This window comes from Aulostomus chinensis, chromosome 1 (genome assembly GCF_037954235.1).
Source record: "Aulostomus chinensis isolate RoL2024-O1b breed Wild chromosome 1, RoL_Achi_v1.0, whole genome shotgun sequence".
Lineage (NCBI taxonomy): Eukaryota > Metazoa > Chordata > Actinopteri > Syngnathiformes > Aulostomidae > Aulostomus > Aulostomus chinensis.
Genome location: NC_141320.1, coordinates 28782257 through 28804166, shown reverse-complemented (window position 1 = coordinate 28804166; position 21910 = coordinate 28782257). Strand labels below are relative to the sequence as shown.

The window sequence follows — 21910 nt, the reverse complement described above, 5'->3', positions numbered from 1 at the left end:
GAGAGTTGCTACTAATTTCAAAATAATGCTAAAGTGGTTTAGTGAGAGTTGCGACTATCCTAAAAATGATGCTACAGTGATGTAAGGAGAGTTGCTACAAATGTCCAAATGATTCTCGAGTGATGTAATGAGAGTTGCTACAAACCTAAGAAATGATGCTACAGTGATGTAATGAGAGTTGCTACAAACCTAAGAAATGATGCTAAAGTGATGTAATAAGAGTTGCTACTTACCTTAGAAATGATGCTACAGTGATGTGGTGAGAGTTGCTACGAACCTCAAAATGATGCTACAGTTATGTAATGAGAGTTGCTACTTACCTAAGAAATGATGCTACAGTGATGTAATGAGAGTTGCTACGAATCTCAAAATGATGCTACAGTGATGTAATGAGAGTTGCGACTATCCTCAAAATGATGCGACAGTGATGTAGTCAGAGTTGCTACGATCCACAAAATGATGCTAAAGTGATGTCATGAGAGTTGAGACTAACCTAAGAAGTGATGCTACAGTGATGTGGTGAGAGTTGATACTAATTTCAAAATAATGCTAAAGTGGTGCAGTGAGAGTTGCTACGAACCGCAAAATGATGCTACAGTGATGTAATGAGAGTTGCTACTTACCTAAGAAATGATGCTACAGTGATGTGGTGAGAGTTGCTACGAACCTCAAAATGATGCTACAGTGATGTAATGAGAGTTGCAACGAATCTCAAAATGATGCGACAGTGATGTCGCGAGAGTTGCGACTATCCTAAAAATGATGCGACAGTGATGTAGTGAGAGTTGCTACGATCCTCAAAATGATGCTGCAGTGATGAAGTGAGAGTTGTTACGATTCTCAAAATGAGGTGACAGTGATGTGGTGAGAGTTGCTACGAACCTCAAAATGATGCTACAGTGATGTAATGAGAGTTGCGACAAATGTCCAAATGATGCTAGAGTGATGTAATGAGAGTTGCTACTTACCTAAGAAATGATGCTGACAGTGATGTGGTGAGAGTTGCTACGAATCTCAAAATGATGCTACTGTTATGGAATGAGAGTTGCTACTTACCTAAGAAATGATGCTACAGTGATGTGGTGAGAGTTGCTACGAACCTCAAAATGATGCTACAGTGATGGAATGAGAGTTGCTACGAATCTCAAAATGATGCTAAAGTGATGTCGCGAGAGTTGCGACTATTCTCAAAATGATGCGACAGTGATGTAGTAAGAGTTGCTACGATCCTCAAAATGATGCGACAGTTATGTAATGAGAGTTGCTACGATCCTCAAAATGATGCGACAGTGATGTGGTGAGAGTTGCTACGATCCTCAAAATTAGGTGGCAGTTATGTAGTGAGAGTTGCTACGAACGTAAGAAATGATGCTACAATGATGTAATGAGAGTTGCTACTTACCTACGAAATGATGCGACAGTGATGTGATAATTGCGATGAAGCTCATAATGAAACTACAGTGATGTAGTGAGAGTTGCTACGAACCTCAAAGTGATGCAGGGTGACTTTGTGGAAAGTCTTGCACTCCCAACACATTCATTCTCATGAATGCAGTGACAGGTCAGAGCCAAGGGAGCCTCCATGTCCACAGATGTCCACATGGCAGCTGGACTTCCTTTTTCACTCCTTCCCGTTCCTCCTGGTACTTTTGGCCACCGTTTGTTTGATGGTCTGAAAATGACACCCAGAGTAAATCAATACATTGAAATTAGAGATGAAATAAACTGGAGATATCAACTACTGCTTTAGATCATTTCCACACAAACCTTTCTGGTTGGCAAACATATGAGGCTCAAGGACCTGAACCAGTTCCCTGAAACCTTCCCTCTCAACAGTGCTGAGGGGCTGGCAGTTCTTCAGGATGAAATTCAGCAGAGCCTCATCCAGCATCTGCTTCCTGGAAGCTGGATGGTTCAAGATGAAGGAGAGAAGAAATGAAGAGGAATTAATGATCAATGAAGCAACTGTGAGTCAGTTGGAGAGTGGCTGTATACCTGAGTTCATCCTGGTGGATCTGGGACTTCATTCTCATGCCTGGCCCCATCATGCCTCAGCACTGAAGAGGTGCTTTTGTTGAGATGAGACGCTTCTGTCCAACAAATGCCACATTCAACCTGCAGAAAAGAACATGAGTACTCAGCTAAAAGTTCCTTTCTTCATGGTGACTGGTGTTTCTTAGTCTTAGACCACCAGGTTTCCAATAAGGTGTATCGGATACGTTGTTGTGTGCCGCTGAAATCCGTCCAATTCCGGCGTTGTTTCCTCATGAAATATGTTTGCCTTAAAGCTCATTAAAGTGTTGAACCACAATATCGTTCACCATAACTTAGTCAACTTCAAGATAACCTACTTCTACATTCCAGTCCCGGCTGCTCCTGTTCTGCTGCAGTCCAGAAAACAACAACCCGATACAATTGGCGCTCCTTCCCACAGCTCCGGCCCGGATCCGCATGGTTCCGCTGACTGACTGTGAGACGCGCTCCCTCCAGAGTGGCACTGCCCGATGGGGTCCTTATCTGGCACGGGGGCGTAAAACAGCTGCGACTGAAAAGCCTGGTTTATTCTGCGTCGAGGGAACGCGTTGCTCTGCAATTCACCGCCAAGCCGCTAGGGGGTGTGGCTTTGTCTTTGTATTGTTTACGGGGCTCTTGTCGGATTCCTTGGTTTTCTTCCGGTCACATACAACAATTGTTGGCCATTTGCCAGTCTTTCTAGTGCCCCGAATAATCCTTTCTTCGGCTTGGTCCATTTTTTCTTGAAGCTTTCACCACAGAAACTTTGAAAATGGTGGTGTTGTTGTGCAGCGACTGAACCGGAAATGACCTTCTGAGCGGACCAATCACAGTCCTCAACCTTGACGTCACCACGCGTCGACGCGACGCGTCGGCAGGATATTTTGGAGGCCCGTGTCAGGCTACGGCGTAGGTACGGCGACTACGCGACTCAGAAGCATAAATCAGGCTTAAATCAGGCTTAACAGTCGAACAGGAAGTTAGCATGTCAGGGATGAGACACCTTTATTGTCCAACAGGAAGTTAGCATGTCAGGGATGAGACACCCTGATAGTCCAACAGGAAGTTAGCATCTCCATGGTTCCCTTGACCAGAAGCCAGTGGGATCGTTCCATTCTGACATCTTGATTGACATTTGTCCTTCTCTGAGCTAAATAGCTGGCAATTATTTGAAAAAAACCTTGATTTACTTTTTGTATTTTGATCTTCAGCTCATTTGCATAATTTTGTTAAAATTCTCCCCATTTTGTGTTTGTTTTTTTTTTTGCTGGTGTTTTTAGCACAAAGTCTACATGGTGCCTAAAGACCAGATCAGCATGGACTACGTTGAACCTTCAGTCCGCTGCATCAGCACCCATGGACGGTTCCCCCCTGACAGGTGGATTCTGGTGAGGAACATTAGTGGGACAGCACTCTTGTTAGAATGGTTCTGATCCACCCCCCCCCCCCCGTAGCTCCTCCTGTGTTCCCTCAGCGCTCTTGTTAGAACGGTTCTGATCCACCTTCCCTCCCCCTGTAGCTCCTCCTGTGTCCCCTCAGCGCTCTTGTTAGAAGGGTTCTGATCCACCTTCCCTCCCCCTGTAGCTCCTCCTGTGTCCCCTCAGCGCTCTTGTTAGAAGGGTTCTGATCCACCTTCCCTCCCCCTGTAGCTCCTCCTGTGTCCCCTCAGCGCTCTTGTTAGAACGGTTCTGATCCACCTTCCCTCCCCCTGTAGCTCCTCCTGTGTCCCCTCACGTTTCCAAACTCCCTCCAACTGGCTGGTGCTGAAGGAGGGCCAGAGCTCCTCCTACAGGAGCCCATCCTGGCCTCCCCCGCTGCAGCTCCTCCACTGCCCTCCCACCAGAGAGATGAGCCCCCTGGTTCAGAGGTGACAGACCACCTCTGGGAGCAGACAACAGAGACCACATCAGGCTTGACTCCGTGCAGGTACGGAGGCTGACGGCTGCTGAGGGAGTGAGTTTACGACGCTCCCACCACTGCTGCTGGATTGATTTAACACATCTGGAATATTTAGATTTATTCTGGGTCAACATCTGCATCTGTTGAAGTCCTCAGTCTCCATGCAGGTGGTGTTGTTCCGGATAAAAGGTCTCAATAACAGCATCACTCCAGGTGAAACCATTCCAAAGAAGGCTAAGTGGAGCTGGCATATCAGCCCCCAATGGAAGCCTGCTGCTGCTGCCAAGCTCTCCATGTCATCATGGAAAAGTTGATTGTTCAACTCAATGTTTTTCCCATTGGGAGGAGATTTGTTGTTCCACCATGAAGTCTTTTCTTGTGATGAGTTTGTGTGTTGTAGTAGCATGAAGATATCTTGTTATCATGATCAACTCCTCTGGCCTGGTGGAAGAACGCTGCTGTGTTTGGATTCAGACGAGTCAAATCTGAACCAGTGACTTGTAGTTTTATCTTCGGTCTCCGGACTCATAAAATGGAGACCGGCCCAGTTTGACACTTTTGAACTCCTCCATGATGTTCAAATCTCATGACTGAGATTCGTGATTGGAAACATCGGCGGTTCAGCAAAGAAAACATGTAGCATTGAACATCGCTCTCATCCTTCTACTCAGAACGCTGCGGTGGACTCCACCGTGTCCAGGCTTTGGGCAGATACGTCTTCATCCTCCACCACCACCAGCCGCTCCACCCCACCCACCCTGTGCAGGTCTACATTACCAGGGTCGGATCTGGCAGGGTGGAGGATCTTTGATTCATCTTGGCTTTCCTGCTCCGGCTGTTTGAGAAACATTAAAATGAAGATGGTTGTTTTTGTCTTTCAGGCCACGCCAACGCCTCCTTCTGTCCCCACGCTTACGGCTGCCGAAACGTGCCGGTGTCCGAAAACCAGATCATTCTGGATGTGCCGGACCACCAGGTCGTCCTCACCTGCAGGTTCCTGCAGGCAGAGCCCTGTGGTGGTAGGTTTCCTGCTCCTCTGCTGGACTGATACCCTCTCCCTTTCCTGACACGTATCTGCTGTTTCTACTCTGTGCCTCCTTCTCCTCTGTCAGGCCTGGACTTCTTCCTTCTGTCTCTCCAGGATTACGTCCTGGTGGTGCCTGAGAGCAGCTCCAGCTCCAGCTCCCTGAACCAAGAACCACTGGAGAAATCTGACCACTTCATCAGCAACTGTGGCCTCAACAGCTTTCATGTCAAGTCGGTGTCTCTCAGCCTGAGTTGGTCCCTGTTCTGTATCCCTGAATGTTCTAGAGGAACTAAACTGGGCCTGACTGGGACGCTTCTGTCTGCTCAGATTTGGGTTGTGAATGCATTCAGATGTCATTTACAAGCATTGGAACTAAAGACCTGAGCCTCAAGAATATTTAGTTCTTGATTTACTTTCTCTTGCAGGGTTTCATTTTGTGCTAATTTTCTTTTGAAGATCTTTGTTTTTTGTTGTCCTTCCATTTAGCAAGTTTGGCTAATAACCTTTTCCCCACTAAACTAATTTTCCTAAAATGTCTCGCTAACGTTTCCTTTTTCTCTGTCGTCCCTCCTGTCCTTCATCTCCATTCTGTCTCAGCTCAGCTGTGTCTCTTTGGGCTGTCCTCACCAACGGCGCCCTGCCTTGTGCCTGCCATGAGGTTGGAGCTGAGAGTGACACCTGCGAGCCATTTGGTGGTCGGCAGGCCCCACGTGATTGGCCGAGACTGCTCCATGTGGGCCGCGGGTTGCTGGGGATTCCCCTCTGCAGACGTGAGTGTCAGATTGGATGAAGGATGAGTAATAAGGGCTTTAATGATGAGTGAGAGGACAGACCAAACCAACCTGTCCAACCATCAGAGGACAGCTTGGAGCTGAACATCAAAGGACATCCACCAAAATAGTCTTTAAAAAGGCGGGGTTCTCTGAAGCCAATTCAGTGAGCAAACTAAACTGTGTGTCATGTGACTGCTGGTCAACAGCACAACAATCCCAGGAAGAAACATCAATGTTGGGCTGAGCCAGTGTTTGTCTTTCACCAGATCATTTCATTCCTGTCTGTCTCTCTCTCTCCAGCTTCAGCCTGGAACTGTGGTACCAGGTTATGTGAACCGCTGACCGGCAACTGGATCTGTCCTCCCAGGACCCTCCGTCCTGAGGGCACCCAGTGAGCCCCAGACGTTTGGCTGCCACCCAGTGGTTGGCTGTGAGGCCTGCAACTGCTCCCGTCCTGGAATCCCTTCCCCAGACGTCAGGTGTGACGCTGTCAGCGGACAATGCAGGTGAGGGGTGATGACTCAGGAATAGTAGTCCAGGATCAGAGTTGGCTCAAGCAGACCAAGAACCAGCCCTCCCACCATGACGGTAACCAGTACAACAATGAGTTTAATGTCCTCACTGTCATGGTTAAAGCTAGAATTCCCCCAAACATGTATTTGCTCTTTCAAGTGTTGTTTTTTTTCCCGAGCATCCAACTGGATAAAGAAGATATTTATTCTAGACGATGGAGGACCTGGAGAGTTTGTAAATCTTTTTTATTTTGAAAGTTTAATGTTGTAAGGCATCGTTCTCCATTCGCCTCAAGCTAAAAACGTGTCTGGCTCTTCCTTCAGTGGGACCTCACAATGAAGTTGATCAAAAGTGACAACATGTCTTTGTGACCTCAGCACACCTGTTTGTGAGTGCTTGTAAGGAAAAGTCCACTTTGGTGGTGAAGTATGGCTTCAATCAGAAGACAATCATTCTCTCAGTACTGCAGCAGGACTGGACTCTTAAATCCCAGGTCTTTATTTGGAAACCCCTGAAATGGGAGTTCTTCCTGGGCTGTTGTGTCTCCTGACCTGATCTGGGCTTGGACTGAGACACCAGGCTTGTTTCCTCTGTGTTGGCAGCTCCACCTGCCAACTCTTGAGTGTTTGGTGTGGAATCTGTAGATGTCAAAGCAGCAGATGTGTCCTTGTCCTTACCTGTCAGCCTCTGTTCCCTTGTTTTATGAGGATGTGGGAACATCCAGCTGTGCACAGTAGAACCACAAGTCAAGATGGCAATGCCAGTGTCCAGTAGGACAAAACTACACCACCTAACCAGCCACACCCTCACTCACAGGAGCCATGAAACCCAGTTTGGGGCCCAGAGCTTTCCAGTTGGCTGCATTTAGTATGTTTCTATTATTGTGACACAACAGAGCCATTGACCTTCCTTTGATTCTGATGCTGAGATCATGGATTCAGCCTGAGTGTTGGTGGAGACACATGAAGACGGCCTTTTGAACACAAGGACGGCAGAACAGGCCAGAGGCAGGAGATGTTTTCAGTACCAAAAAATAAATAAAAAATAAAACACCACCCATCACATGCAATTAAGAGTGATCAGTGATACAATTATTGGAAAAATGAGTTTAATTTTCAGATTTTATGGTGACAGACAAAAGAGACATAAGAAGCACTCCACTAAAGGTCCATGCTTCACTTCCTTCTGCCGATGTCCCTCCTTGTTTGGTGTTCCTGGTCTTTCTCACTGTCTCCTGAAGCTCCTCCCTCACCAGCCCCACCACCTCTTTGGGCTCTTCCTTCGCCAGCTCTTTGTCCAGGACCATCCCCTCAAGGACCCTTTCTTCTATGTCCTGGTCTTTGTCCTCATCCCATTGCTGAGCATCAGAGAGGCTCACTTCCTGTCCAGCCTCCTTCAGGACCTGCTCTGCCTCATGACGCTCTGCTCTCTTGTGGGGAGTAAAAAGAGATGAAATCCACCTTCTTAGACGTCCAGGCTTCACCTTCTTCTTCTGATGTCCCTCCTCCACGCGTTTGGTTTTCCTGCTCTGTCTCCCTGACAGTCTTCTCCTCCTCCTGATGCCTCCTCCTGATGCCCTTCCTCCTCAAATGGCATGTGAGCCTCCTGGACCTCCTCTGCCTCTGTATTATTTTCCCTACATGTCAGTTTTTCTGTGTCCATGACATTGTCCCATTCTCCTCATGTCCTTCCTCCTTGGCTGTCAGCTTGGCCTCCTGGACCTCCTCTGCCTCTTTATTGCCCTCCTCTTTATCCTGTTTCTCCGTCTCCAGGTCCTCCTGGGCCTCCAGGACCATTTCTTCTTTGTCCTGGTCTTTGTCCTCATCCCATTGCTGAGCATCAGAGTTGCTCACTTCCTGGCGAGCCTCCTTCAGGACCTGCTCCGTCTCTTTCTTGTCCTCTTTCTTCCGGTCACAGACAACAATTGTTGGCCATTTGTCAGTCTTTGTAGTGCCGCGAATAATCCTTTCTTCGTCTTGGTCCATTTTTTCTTGACGCTTTCACCTCAGAAACTTTGAAAATGGCGGTGTTGTTGTGCTGCGACTGAACCGGAAATGACGTTTTGAGCGGACCAATTACAGTCCTCGACGGTGACGTCACCCCGCGGCGACGCGATGCGGAGGCAGGATATTTTGGAGGCGCGTTTAAGGCTTCGGCGTAGGTACGAATACTACTCGACACAGAAGCATAAATCAGGCTTAAATCAGGCTTTATAGTCCAACAGGAAGTTAGCATGTCAGGGATGAGACACCTGATAGTCCAACAGGAAGTTAGCATGTCAGGGATGAGACACGCTTCTCGTCCAAAAGGAAGTTAGCATGTCGGGGATGAGACACCCAGATAGTCCAACAGGAAGTTAGCATGTCAGGGATGAGACACCCTGATAGTCCAACAGGAAGTTAGCATCTCCATGGTTCCCTTGACCAGAAGCCAGTGGGATCGTTTCATTCTGACATCTTGATTGACATTTGTCCTTCTCTGAGCTAAATAGCTGGCAATCATTTGAAAAAAAAAACCTTGATTTACTTTTTCTATTTTGATCTTCAGCTCATTTGCATACTTTTGTTAAAATTCTCCCCTTTTTTGTGTTTGTTTGTTTTTTGCTGCTGTTTTTAGCACAAAGTCCACCTGGTGCCTCAAGACCAGTTCAGCATGGACTACGTTGAACCTTCAGTCTGCTGCATCAGCACCCATGGACGGTTCCCCCTTGACAGGTGGGTTCTTGTGAGGAATATTAGTGGGACAGCGCTCTTGTTAGAAGGGTTCTGATCCACCTCCCCTCCCCCTGTAGCTCCTCCTGTGTCCCCTCAGCGCTCTTGTTAGAAGGGTTCTGATCCACCTTCCCTCCCCCTGTAGCTCCTCCTGTGTCCCCTCAGCGCTCTTGTTAGAACGGTTCTGATCCACCTTCCCTCCCCCTGTAGCTCCTCCTGTGTCCCCTCAGCGCTCTTGTTAGAAGGGTTCTGATCCACCTCCCCTCCCCCTGTAGCTCCTCCTGTGTCCCCTCAGCGCTCTTGTTAGAAGGGTTCTGATCCACCTTCCCTCCCCCTGTAGCTCCTCCTGTGTCCCCTCAGCGCTCTTGTTAGAACGGTTCTGATCCACCTTCCCTCCCCCTGTAGCTCCTCCTGTGTCCCCTCAGCGCTCTTGTTAGAAGGGTTCTGATCCACCTTCCCTCCCCCTGTAGCTCCTCCTGTGTCCCCTCAGCGCTCTTGTTAGAAGGGTTCTGATCCACCTTCCCTCCCCCTGTAGCTCCTCCTGTGTCCCCTCAGCGCTCTTGTTAGAACGGTTCTGATCCACCTTCCCTCCCCCTGTTGCTCCTCCTGTGTCCCCTCAGTGCTCTTGTTAGAACGGTTCTGATCCACCTTCCCTCCCCCTGTAGCTCCTCCTGTGTCCCCTCAGCGCTCTTGTTAGAACGGTTCTGATCCACCTTCCCTCCCCCTGTAGCTCCTCCTGTATCCCCTCAGCGCTCTTGTTAGAACGGTTCTGATCCACCTTCCCTCCCCCTGTAGCTCCTCCTGTGTCCCCTCAGTGCTCTTGTTAGAACGGTTCTGATCCACCTTCCCTCCCCCTGTAGCTCCTCCTGTGTCCCCTCAGCGCTCTTGTTAGAACGGTTCTGATCCACCTTCCCTCCCCCTGTATCTCCTCCTGTGTCCCCTCAGCGCTCTTGTCAGAACGGTTCTGATCCACCTTCCCTCCCCCTGTAGCTCCTCCTGTGTCCCCTCAGCGCTCTTGTTAGAACGGTTCTGATCCACCTTCCCTCCCCCTGTAGCTCCTCCTGTGTCCCCTCAGCGCTCTTGTTAGAAGGGTTCTGATCCACCTTCCCTCCCCCTGTAGCTCCTCCTGTGTCCCCTCAGTGCTCTTGTTAGAAGGGTTCTGATCCACCTTCCCTCCCCCTGTAGCTCCTCCTGTGTCCCCTCAGCGCTCTTGTTAGAAGGGTTCTGATCCACCTTCCCTCCCCCTGAAGCTCCTCCTGTGTCCCCTCAGCGCTCTTGTTAGAAGGGTTCTGATCCACCTTCCCTCCCCCTGTAGCTCCTCCTGTGTCCCCTCAGCGCTCTTGTTAGAACGGTTCTGATCCACCTTCCCTCCCCCTGTAGCTCCTCCTGTGTCCCCTCAGCGCTCTTGTTAGAACGGTTCTGATCCACCTTCCCTCCCCCTGTAGCTCCTCCTGTGTCCCCTCAGTGCACTTGTGAGAACGGTTCTGATCCACCTTCTCTCCCCCTGTAGCTCCTCCTGTGTCCCCTCAGCGCTCTTGTTAGAAGGGTTCTGATCCACCTTCCCTCCCCCTGTAGCTCCTCCTGTGTCCCCTCAGCGCTCTTGTTAGAACGGTTCTGATCCACCTTCCCTCCCCCTGTAGCTCCTCCTTTGTCCCCTCAGCGCTCTTGTTAGAAGGGTTCTGATCCACCTTCCCTCCCCCTGTAGCTCCTCCTGTGTCCCCTCAGCGCTCTTGTTAGAACGGTTCTGATCCACCTTCCCTCCCCCTGTAGCTCCTCCTTTGTCCCCTCAGCGCTCTTGTTCGAAGGGTTCTGATCCACCTTCCCTCCCCCTGTAGCTCCTCCTGTGTCCCCTCAGCGCTCTTGTTAGAAGGGTTCTGATCCACCTTCCCTCCCCCTGAAGCTCCTCCTGTGTCCCCTCAGCGCTCTTGTTAGAACGGTTCTGATCCACCTTCCCTCCCCCTGTAGCTCCTCCTGTGTCCCCTCAGCGCTCTTGTTAGAACGGTTCTGATCCACCTTCCCTCCCCCTGTAGCTCCTCCTGTGTCCCCTCAGCGCTCTTGTTAGAAGGGTTCTGATCCACCTTCCCTCCCCCTGTAGCTCCTCCTGTGTCCCCTCAGCGCTCTTGTCAGAACGGTTCTGATCCACCTTCCCTCCCCCTGTAGCTCCTCCTGTGTCCCCTCAGCGCTCTTGTTAGAACGGTTCTGATCCACCTTCCCTCCCCCTGTAGCTCCTCCTGTGACCCCTCAGCGCTCTTGTTAGAACGGTTCTGATCCACCTTCCCTCCCCCTGTAGCTCCTCCTGTGTCCCCTCAGCGCCCTTGTTAGAACGGTTCTGATCCACCTCCCCTCCCCTTGTAGCTCCTCCTGTGTCCCCTCAGCGCTCTTGTTAGAACGGTTCTGATCCACCTTCCCTCCCCCTGTAGCTCCTCTTGTGTCCCCTCACGTTTCCAAACTCCCTCCAACTGGCTGGTGCTGAAGGAGGGCCAGAGCTCCTCCTACAGGAGCCCATCCTGGCCTCCCCCGCTGCAGCTCCTCCACTGACCTCCAACCAGAGAGATGAGCCCCCTGGTTCAGAGGTGACAGACCACCTCTGGGAGAAGACAACAGAGACCACATCAGGCTGGACTCCATGCAGGTACGGAGGCTGACGGCTGCTGAGTGAGTGAGTTTACGACGCTCCCACCACTGCTGCTGGATTGATTTAACACATCTGGAATATTTAGATTTATTCTGGGTCAACATCTGCATCTGTTGAAGTCCTCAGTCTCCATGCAGGTGGTGTTGTTCCAGATAAAAGGTCTCAATGACAGCATCACTCCAGGTGAAACCATTCCAAAGAAGGCTAAGTGGAGCTGGCATATCAGCCCCCAATGGAAGCCTGCTGCTGCTGCCAAGCTCTCCATGTCATCATGGAAAAGTTGATTGTTCAACTCAATGTTTTTCCCATTGGGAGGAGATTTGTTGTTCCACCATGAAGTCTTTTCTTGTGATGAGTTTGTGTGTTGTAGTAGCATGAAGATATCTTGTTATCATGATCAACTCATCTGGCCTGGTGGAAGAACGCTGCTGTGTTTGGATTCAGACGAGTCAAATCTGAACCAGGGACTTGTAGTTTTATCCACGGTCTCTGGACTCATAAAATGGAGACCGGCCCAGTTTGACACTTTTGAACTCCTTCATGAGGTTCAAATCTCATGACTGAGATTCGTGATTGGAAACATCGGCGGTTCAGGAAAGAAAACATGTACCATTGAACATCGCTCTCATCCTTCTACTCAGAACGCTGCGGTAGACTCCACCGTGTCCAGGCTTTGGGCAGATACGTCTTCATCCTCCACCACCACCAGCCGCTCCACCCCACCCACCCTGTGCAGGTCTACATTACCAGGGTCGGATCTGGCAGGGTGGAGGATCTTTGATTCATCTTAGCTTTCCTGCTCCGGCTGTTTGAGAAACATTAAAATGGAGATGGTTGTTTGTGTCTTTCAGGCCACGCCAACGCCTCCTTCTGTCCCCACGCTTACGGCTGCCGAAATGTGCTGGTGTCTGAAAACCAGATCATTGTGGATGTGCCGGACCACCAGGTCCTCCTCACCTGCAGGTTCCTGCAGGCAGAGCCCTGTGGTGGTAGGTTTCCTGCTCCTCTGCTGGACTGATACCCTCTCCCTCTCCCGACACGTATCTGCTGTTTCTACTCTGTGCCTCCTTCTCCTCTGTCAGGCCTGGACTTCTTCCTTCTGTCTCTCCAGGATCACGTCCTGGTGGTGCCTGAGAGCAGCTCCAGCTCCAGCTCCCTGAACCAAGAACCACTGGAGAAATCTGACCACTTCATCAGCAACTGTGGCCTCAACAGCTTTCATGTCAAGTCGGTGTCTCTCAGCCTGAGTTGGTCCCTGTTCTGTATCCCTGAATGTTCTAGAGGAACTAAACTGGGCCTGACTGGGACGCTTCTGTCTGCTCAGATTTGGGTTGTGAATGCATTCAGATGTCATTTACAAGCATTGGAACTAAAGACCTGAGCCTCAAGAATATTTAGTTCTTGATTTACTTTCTCTTGCAGGGTTTCACTTTGTGCTAATTTTCTTTTGAAGATCTTTGTTTTTTGTTGTCCTTCCATTTAGCAAGTTTGGCTAATAACCTTTTCCCCACTAAACTAATTTTCCTAAAATGTCTCGCTAACGTTTCCTTTTTCTCTGTCGTCCCTCCTGTCCTTCGTCTCCATTCTGTCTCAGCTCAGCTGTGTCTCTTTGGGCTCTCTTCAACAACGGCGCCCTGCCTTGTGCCTGCCATGAGGTTGGAGCTGAGAGTGACACCTGCGAGTCATTTGGTGGTCGGTGCCGCTGCAGGCCCCACGTGATTGGCCGAGACTGCTCCATGTGGGCCGCGGGTTGCTGGGGATTCCCCACTGCAGACGTGAGTGTCAGATTGGATGAATGATGAGTAATAAGGGCTTTTAATGATGAGTGAGAGGACGGACCAAACCAACCTGTCCAACCATGAGAGGACAGTTTGTTGTTCTAGTTTCAACTCTTACTACATGACTGTCAGCATCATTTTGAGATCATTACCAATTCTTCTGACATCACTGTCGCATCATTTTGAGATCTTTAGCAATTCTTCCGACATCACTGTCACATTATTTTGAGGTTCGTAGCAACTCTTAGTACAAGACTGTCAGCATCACTTTGAGGTTATTCGAAACGTTCACTCCATTACTGTTAGCATCATTTTGAGTTCATGAGCAATTCTTACTAAATCACTGTCGCATCATTTTGAGATCATTAGCAATTCTTCTGACATCACTGTCACATTATTTTGAGGTTCGTAGTAACTCTTACTACATTATTGTTGCATTATTTTAAGGTTCGTAGCAACTCTTACTACATTATTGTTGCATTATTTTAAGGTTCATAGCAACTCTTACTACATTACTGTCAGCATCACTTTGAGTTTATTAGCAACTATCACTACATTACTGTTAGCATAATTTTGAGTTTATGAGCAATTCTCACGACATCACTGTCGCATCATTTTGAGATCTTAAGCAATTCTTCCGACATCACTGTAGCATTAAATTGAGTTCATTAGCAACTCTTACTAAATGACTGTCAGCATCACTTTGAGGTTGTTCGAAACTCTTATTACATTACTGTAAGCATCACTGAGTTTCTTAGCAACTATCACTACATTACTGTTAGCATCATCTTGAGTTCATTAGCAATTCTTCCGACATCACTGTCGCAATATTTTGAGGTTCGTAGCAACTTTTACTACATTACTGTCACATTATTTTGAGGTTCGTAGCAACACTTACTACATGACTGTCAGCATCACTTTGAGGTTATTGGAAACGTTCACTCCATTACTGTTAGCATCATTTTGAGATCATTACCAATTCTTCTGACATCACTGTCGCATCATTTTGAGATCTTTCGCAATTCTTCCGACATCACTGTCACATTATTTTGAGGTTCGTAGCAACTCTTACTACATGACTGTCAGCATCACTTTGAGGTTATTCGAAACACTTACTACATTACTGTAAGCATCACTGAGTTGATTAGCAACTAAAACTACATAACTGTTAGCATCAATTTAAGTTCATTAGCAATTCTTCCGATATCACTGTCGCAATATTTTGAGGTTCGTAGCAACTCTTAGTACAAGACTGTCAGCATCACTTTGAGGTTATTCGAAACGTTCACTCCATTACTGTTAGCATCTTTTTGAGTTCATGAGCAATTCTTACTAAATCACTGTCGCATCATCTTGAGTTCATTAGCAATTCTTCCGACATCACTGTCGCAATATTTTGAGGTTCGTAGCAACTTTTACTACATTACTGTCGCATTATTTTGAGATTCGTAGCAACTCTTAGTACATGACTGTCAGCATCAGTTTGAGGTTATTTGAAACGTTCACTCCATTACTGTTAGCATCATTCTGAGATCATTACCAATTCTTCTGACATCACTGTCGCATCATTTTGAGATCTTTAGCAATTCTTCCGACATCACTGTCGCATTATTTTGAAGTTCGTAGCAACTCTTAATACATGACTGTCAGCATCACTTTGAGGTTATTTGAAACTTTCACTATATTACTGTTAGCATCATTTTGAGTTCTTTCGGAATTCTTACTACATCACTGTCGCATCATTTTGAGATCTTTAGCAATTCTTGCTAAATCACTGTCGCATCATTTTGAGATCATTAGCAATTCTTCCAACATCACTGTCGCAATATTTTGAGGTTCGTAGCAACTCTTACTACATTATTGTTGCATTATTTTAAGGTTCGTAGCAACTCTTACTACATTACTGTCAGCATCAGTTTGAGTTTATTATCAACTATCACTTCATTACTGTTAGCATCATCTTGAGTTCATTAGCAATTCTTCCAACATCACTGTTGCAATATATTGAGGTTCGTAGCAACTTTTACTACATTACTGTCGCATTATTTTGAGATTCGTAGCAACTCTTAGTACATGACTGTCAGCATCACTTTGAGGTTCTTCGAAACGTTCACTCCATTACTGTTAGCATCATTCTGAGATCATTAGCAATTCTTCTGACATCACTGTCGCATCATTTTGAGGTCTTTAGCAATTCTTCCGACATCACTGTCGCATTATTTTGAGGTTCATAGCAACTCTTACTACATGACCGTCAGCATCACTTTGAGGTTGTTCGAAACACTTACTACATTACTTTCAGCATTACTGACTGGATTAGCATCTATCACTACATTACTGTTAGCATCATTTTGAGTTCATTAGCAATTCTTCCGACATCACTGTCGCAATATTTTGATGTTCGTAGCAACTTTTACTACATTACTGTCGCATTATTTTGAGGTTCGTAGCAACACTTACTACATGACTGTAAGCATCACTTTGAGGTTATTCGAAAGTTTCACTCCATTACCCTTAGCATCATTTTGAGTTCATTAGCAATTCTTACTACATCACTGTCGCATCATTTTGAGATCATTCGCAATTCTTCCGACATCACTGTCACAATATTTTGAGGTTCGTAGCAACTCTTACAACATTACTGTCAGCATCACTTTGAGTTTATTAGCAACTATCACTACATTACTGTTAGCATCATTTTGAGTTGTTGAGCAATTCTCACGACATCACTGTAGCATTAAATTGAGTTCATTAGCAACTCTTACTAAATGACTTTCAGCTTGACTTTGAGGTTGTTCGAAACTCTTACTACATTACTTTAAGCATCACTGAGTTTCTTAGCAACTATCACTACATTACTGTTAGCATCATCTTGAGTTTATTAGCAATTCTTCCGACATCACTGTCGCAATATTTTGAGGTTCGTAGCAACTTTTACTACATTGCTGTCGCATTATTTTGAGGTTGGTAGCAACACTTACTACATGACTGTAAGCATCACTTTGAGGTTTTTCGAAAGTTTCACTCCATTACTGTTAGCATAATCTTGAGTTCATTAGCAATTCTTCCGACATCACTGTCGCAATATTTTGAGGTTCGTAGCAACTTTTACTACATTACTGTCGCATTATTTTGAGGTTCGTAGCAACTCTTACTACATGACTTTCAGCATCACTTTGAGGTTATTCGAAAGTTTCACTCCATTACTGTTAGCATCATTTTGAGTTGTTGAGCAATTCTCACGACATCACTGTAGCATTAAATTGAGTTCATTAGCAACTCTTACTAAATGACTGTCAGCTTGACTTTGAGGTTGTTCGAAACTCTTTCTACATTACTTTAAGCATCACTGAGTTTCTTAGCAACTATCACTACATTACTGTTAGCATCATCTTGAGTTCATTAGCAATTCTTCCGACATCACTGTCGCAATATTTTGAGGTTCGTAGCAACTTTTACTACATTACTTTCGCATTATTTTGAGGTTTTTAGCAACACTTACTACATGACTGTCAGCATCACTTTGAGGTTATTCGAAAGTTTGTCTGCATTACTGTTAGCATCATTTTGAGTTCATTAGCAATTCTTACTACATCACTGTCGCATCGTTTTGAGATCATTAGCAATTCTTCCGACATCACTGTCGCATTATTTTGAGGTTCGTAGCAACTCTTAGTACAAGACTGTCAGCATCACTTTGAGGTTATTAGAAACGTTCACTCCATTACTGTTAGCATCATTTTGAGTTCACGAGCAATTCTTACTAAATCACTGTCGCATCATTTTGAGATCTTTAGCAATACTTCTGACATCACTGTCGCATTATTTTGAGGTTCGTAGCAACTCTTCCTACATGACTGTCAGCATCACTTTGAGGTTATTCGAAAGTTTCACTCCATTACTGTTAGCATCATCTTGACTTCATAAGCAATTCTTCCGACATCACTGTCGCAATATTTTGAGGTTCGTTGCAACTTTTACTACATTACTGTTGTATTATTTTGAGGTTCATAGCAACTCTTAGTACATGACTGTCAGCATCACTTTGAGGTTATTTTGAAACTTTCACTCCATTACTGTTAGCATCATTTTGAGTTCATGAGCAATTCTTACTACATCACTGTCGCATCATTTTGAGATCATTTGCAATTCTTCTTACGTCACTGTCACATTGTTTTGAGGTTCGTAGCAACTCTTACTGCATGACTGTCAGCATCACTTTGACGTTGTTCGAAACACTTACTACATAACTGTAAGCATCACTGAGTTAATTAGCAACTATCACTACATTCCTGTTAGCATCATTTTGAGTTCATTAGCAATTCTTACGACATCACTGTCCCATCAGTTTGAGATCATTATCAATTCTTCTGACATCACTGTCGCATTATTTTGAGGTTCGAAGCAACTCTTACTACATGACTGTCAGCATCAATTTGAGGTTGTTCGAAACACTTACTACATTTCTGTAAACATCACTGAGTTTATAGCAACTATCACTACATTACATTTAGCATTATTTTGAGTTCATTAGCAATTCTTACGACATCACTGTCGCATCATTTTGAGATCATTAGCAATTCTTACTACATCACTGTCGCATCATTTTGAGGTGAGTTTCAACTCTTCCTACATTACTGTTAGCATCATTTTGAGTTTATTAGCAACTCTTACTACATCACTGTCAGCATCACTTTGAGGTTGTTCGAAACACTTACTACATTACTGTCAGCATCACTTTGAGATCATTAGCAACTATCACTACATTACTGTTAGCATCATTTTGAGTTCATTAGCAATTCTTACGACATCACTGTCGCAACATTTTGAGATCATTAGCAATTCTTCCAACATCACTGTCGCATTATTTTGAGGTTCGTAGCAACTCTTACTACATGACTGTCAGCATCACTTTGAGTTTATTAGCAACTATCACTACTTTACTGCTAGCATCATTTTGAGTTTATAAGCAATTCTTACGACATCACTGTAGCATTAAATTGAGGTTCATAGCAACTCTTGCTACATGACTGTCAGCATCACTTCGAGGTTGTTCGAAACTCTTACTACATTACTATCAGCATCACTTTGAGATCATTAGCATCTATCACTACATTACTGTTAGCATCATTTTGAGTTCATTAGCAATTCTTCCGACATCACTGTAGTATTATTTTGTTGTAAGTCGCAACTCTTACTACACGACTGTCAGCATCACTTTGAGGTTGTTCGAAACTCTTACTACATTTCTGTAAACATCACTGAGTTTACAGCCACTATCACTACATTACTGTTAGCATCATTTTGAGTTCATTAGCAATTCTTACGACATCACTGTCGCATCATTTTGAGATCATTAGCAATTCTTACTACATCACTGTCGCATCATTTTGAGGTGAGTTTCAACTCTTCCTACATTACTGTTAGCATCATTTTGAGTTTATTAGCAACTCTTACTACATGACTGTCAGCATCACTTTGAGATCATTAGCAACTATCACTACATTACTGTTAGCATCATTTTGAGTTCATTAGCAATTCTTCGGACATCACTGTAGTATTATTTTGTGGTAAGTAGCAACTCTTACTACACGACTGTCAGCATCACTTTGAGATCATTAGCAACTATCACTACATTACTGTTAGCATCATTATGAGTCCATTAGCAACTCTTACTACATGACTGTCAGCATCACTTTGAGGTTGTTCGAAACACTTACTACATTACTGTCAGCATCACTTTGAGATCATTAGCAACTATCACTACATTACTGTTAGCATCATCATGAGTTTATTAGCAACTCTTACTACATGACTGTCAGCATCACTTTGAGGTTATTCTAAACTTTCACTTCATTACTGAAAGCATCACTGATTTTATTAGCAACTCTCACTACATGACTGTCAGTATCACTTTGAGGTTATTCGAAACACTTATTAACACTTTACACACGTTTATTAGCAATTCTTCCGACATTACATTCGCATTATTTTGAGTTCATTCGCAATTCCTACGACATCACTGTAGCATTATTTTGAGGGTAGTAGCAACTCTTACTACATGACTTTCAGCATCATTTAAAATTGTTCGAAACACTTACTACATTACTTTAAGCATCACGGAGTTTATTAGCAACTATCACTACATTACTTTTAGCATCATTTTGTGTTCATTAGCAATTCTTACGACATCACTGTCGCAATATTTTGAGGTTCGTAGCAACTCTTACTACATGACTTTCAGCATCATTTGAAATTGTTCGAAACACTTACTACATTTCTGTAAGCCTCACTGAGTTTATTAGCAACTATCACTCCATTACTGTTAGCATCATTTTGAGTTCATTAGCAATTCTTACTACATCACTGTCGCATTATTTTGAGGTTCGTAGCAACTCTTACTACATGACTGTCAGCATCACTTTGAGGTAATTCGAAACTTTCACTACATTACTTTTAGCATCATGTTGAGTTCATTAGCAATTCTCACTACACTACACTACACTACACTTTTGAGGTTCGTAGCAACACTTACTACATGACTGTCAGCATCACTTTGAGGTTATTGAGCGGTGGGGAACAGTTGCCAACAACGCCACCTGGGTGCTTTCACCCCAGGATATAAACAAAATTTCAAAATGACCAGGCTTCCATTTGAACAAAGGCACACAGTTCGAGAGATACAACAGGAAAGGATCGTGATTTCCAATTATAAAATACTTTTATTAGAAAAATAGTTTAAAATGAGCAACAGACTAAATGAATACCAATGGATATAATAAGGAGTGCAAGAGGAATTACCGAAAGGAAAAGGGGACAGGGCTGGGGCTTACCACGACAGCGGTAACGAAAAGGGGAGGGATAAAAAAAACTACACTGCGCCCGTGACACAGCAACCCAAAAAAACATGAATAAGGAACCACCACCAGGGGGACCGCTGCCGCTCTGGGCCCTCAACACCTGTCAAAGAAAAGAAAAGAACACCATCAAAAACATGAAATCAAGGCAACCCTCACACACGAACCAAATATCGCTACCCCAAATAACCCAACAGAAACTGTTTTAAATCCAAATGATCAAAATGGGGAGCAAAAGGCAATAATAATAATAATAATAATAATAATAAGGGTTCTAAACAATAAATCAAATGTAACCCACACCCATAATAATTCAAAGAAAGAAATAACAAATAGAAAAGGAATAAACTCAAGTAATTAAGGAAATGTCTGCCCCTCTTATTAAAACCAGTCTCCAAGGGGGATGGCTCAGCGCCGATGAGGGTCGGGATGCCCTCTCTTGGCCTACGTTGAGGCTCTTATAAAGGCCGTAGTGCACGGCTTTAACCGCCCTTACTGGGATCAGAGCCGTTATGAGCCGAATCAGCCATCGTATAATTTTGAGATCATGAGCAATTCTTCCGACATCACAGTCGCATTATTTCGAGGCTTGTAGCAACTCTTACTACATTACTGTAAGCATCACTGAGTTGATTAGCAACTATCACTACATTACTGTTAGCATCATTTTGACTCCATGAGCAATTCTTACTACATCACTGTCGCATCATTTTTAGGTTCGTAGCAACTCTTTCTACATGACTGTAGCATTATTTTGAGGGAGTTCGAAACTTTCACTACATTACTGTAAGCATAAACATTTCCTACCGGAGAGCAGAATCGTGGCGTCAGACGAGGCAGGAGGAGGAAGCCCGCAGCCCAGACTACACAAACGATGGCCGGAAGAGGATAATCAGAACACCACAGATCATCGGCAGCTTGATATGAAAGGCAGACAACTACGCGTCTTACCCACAGAAAGCGCACCACGCACACACCGGCCCAAGGGAGACAGCCCAGCTCCCGGTAACACCACACCGCTGGACGGAGCAAAACTGGAGTAAACAGGGGGCCCATGACACTGAATAATGGAGCAGAGCAAGCATGCATACCTTTGTTTGTAACCGATCTGCTGACCAGCGAGACGCCACCACGCACGGCTGTCGGCTCCGTAAAGGAGGGAGAGGAAGTGGAAAGGACGGAGAAGGGTCGGACCAGGTCTACTGCTAGGTGACCACTCACTATCGTCTGCCACACTGCCCCTCATGGTGGGGAGTGTAGCGCTATCCTGCCACAGTACATTTGTTTCATTCTTTTGCTCTTGCACTTTAATTAAAATGGACTTGACTTGAGAACGTTTTGTTTCAAAATATAGATGAATTCCCAGATTTATAGGTAGCATGAGTATGAAGTTGCACTTGCACCCGGTGGGAAAATGTCCTCTGCATTTGACTCTAACTATGTAGGAGCAGTGGTAGCAGTGTCAGCCTGGGGGCTTGGTCAAGATCAATGACAGGAGTAGCAGACAGGTAATATCCATAGCATGCTTGTTGTTTTAGAGGAGTAAGGGTACACTGTTGGTCTCTCACCTGATGCGCTGTCATCAGCACAAATGATCTGTTCCTAAACATCAAAATCTACCATCCCCCTGATTGTTTTTTACAACTGGAGTACTGGTTAACACTTTAGAAAGCCTTCATTCAGAGCTGTGAAGAACCCTGAACC

General features: G+C 45.3%; 1 long non-coding RNA gene across 1 annotated transcript; it reads left to right on the top strand.

Annotated features, from left to right (window-relative positions):
- The first annotated feature begins 5596 nt into the window (after nucleotides 1-5596).
- On the top strand, nucleotides 5597-7772 carry LOC147271077 (uncharacterized). Its single transcript, XR_015115738.1, has 3 exons — nucleotides 5597-5709; nucleotides 6013-6459; nucleotides 6549-7772. It is a non-coding gene; the product is annotated as an uncharacterized LOC147271077 (long non-coding RNA).
- Nucleotides 7773-21910: the final 14138 nt, after the last annotated feature.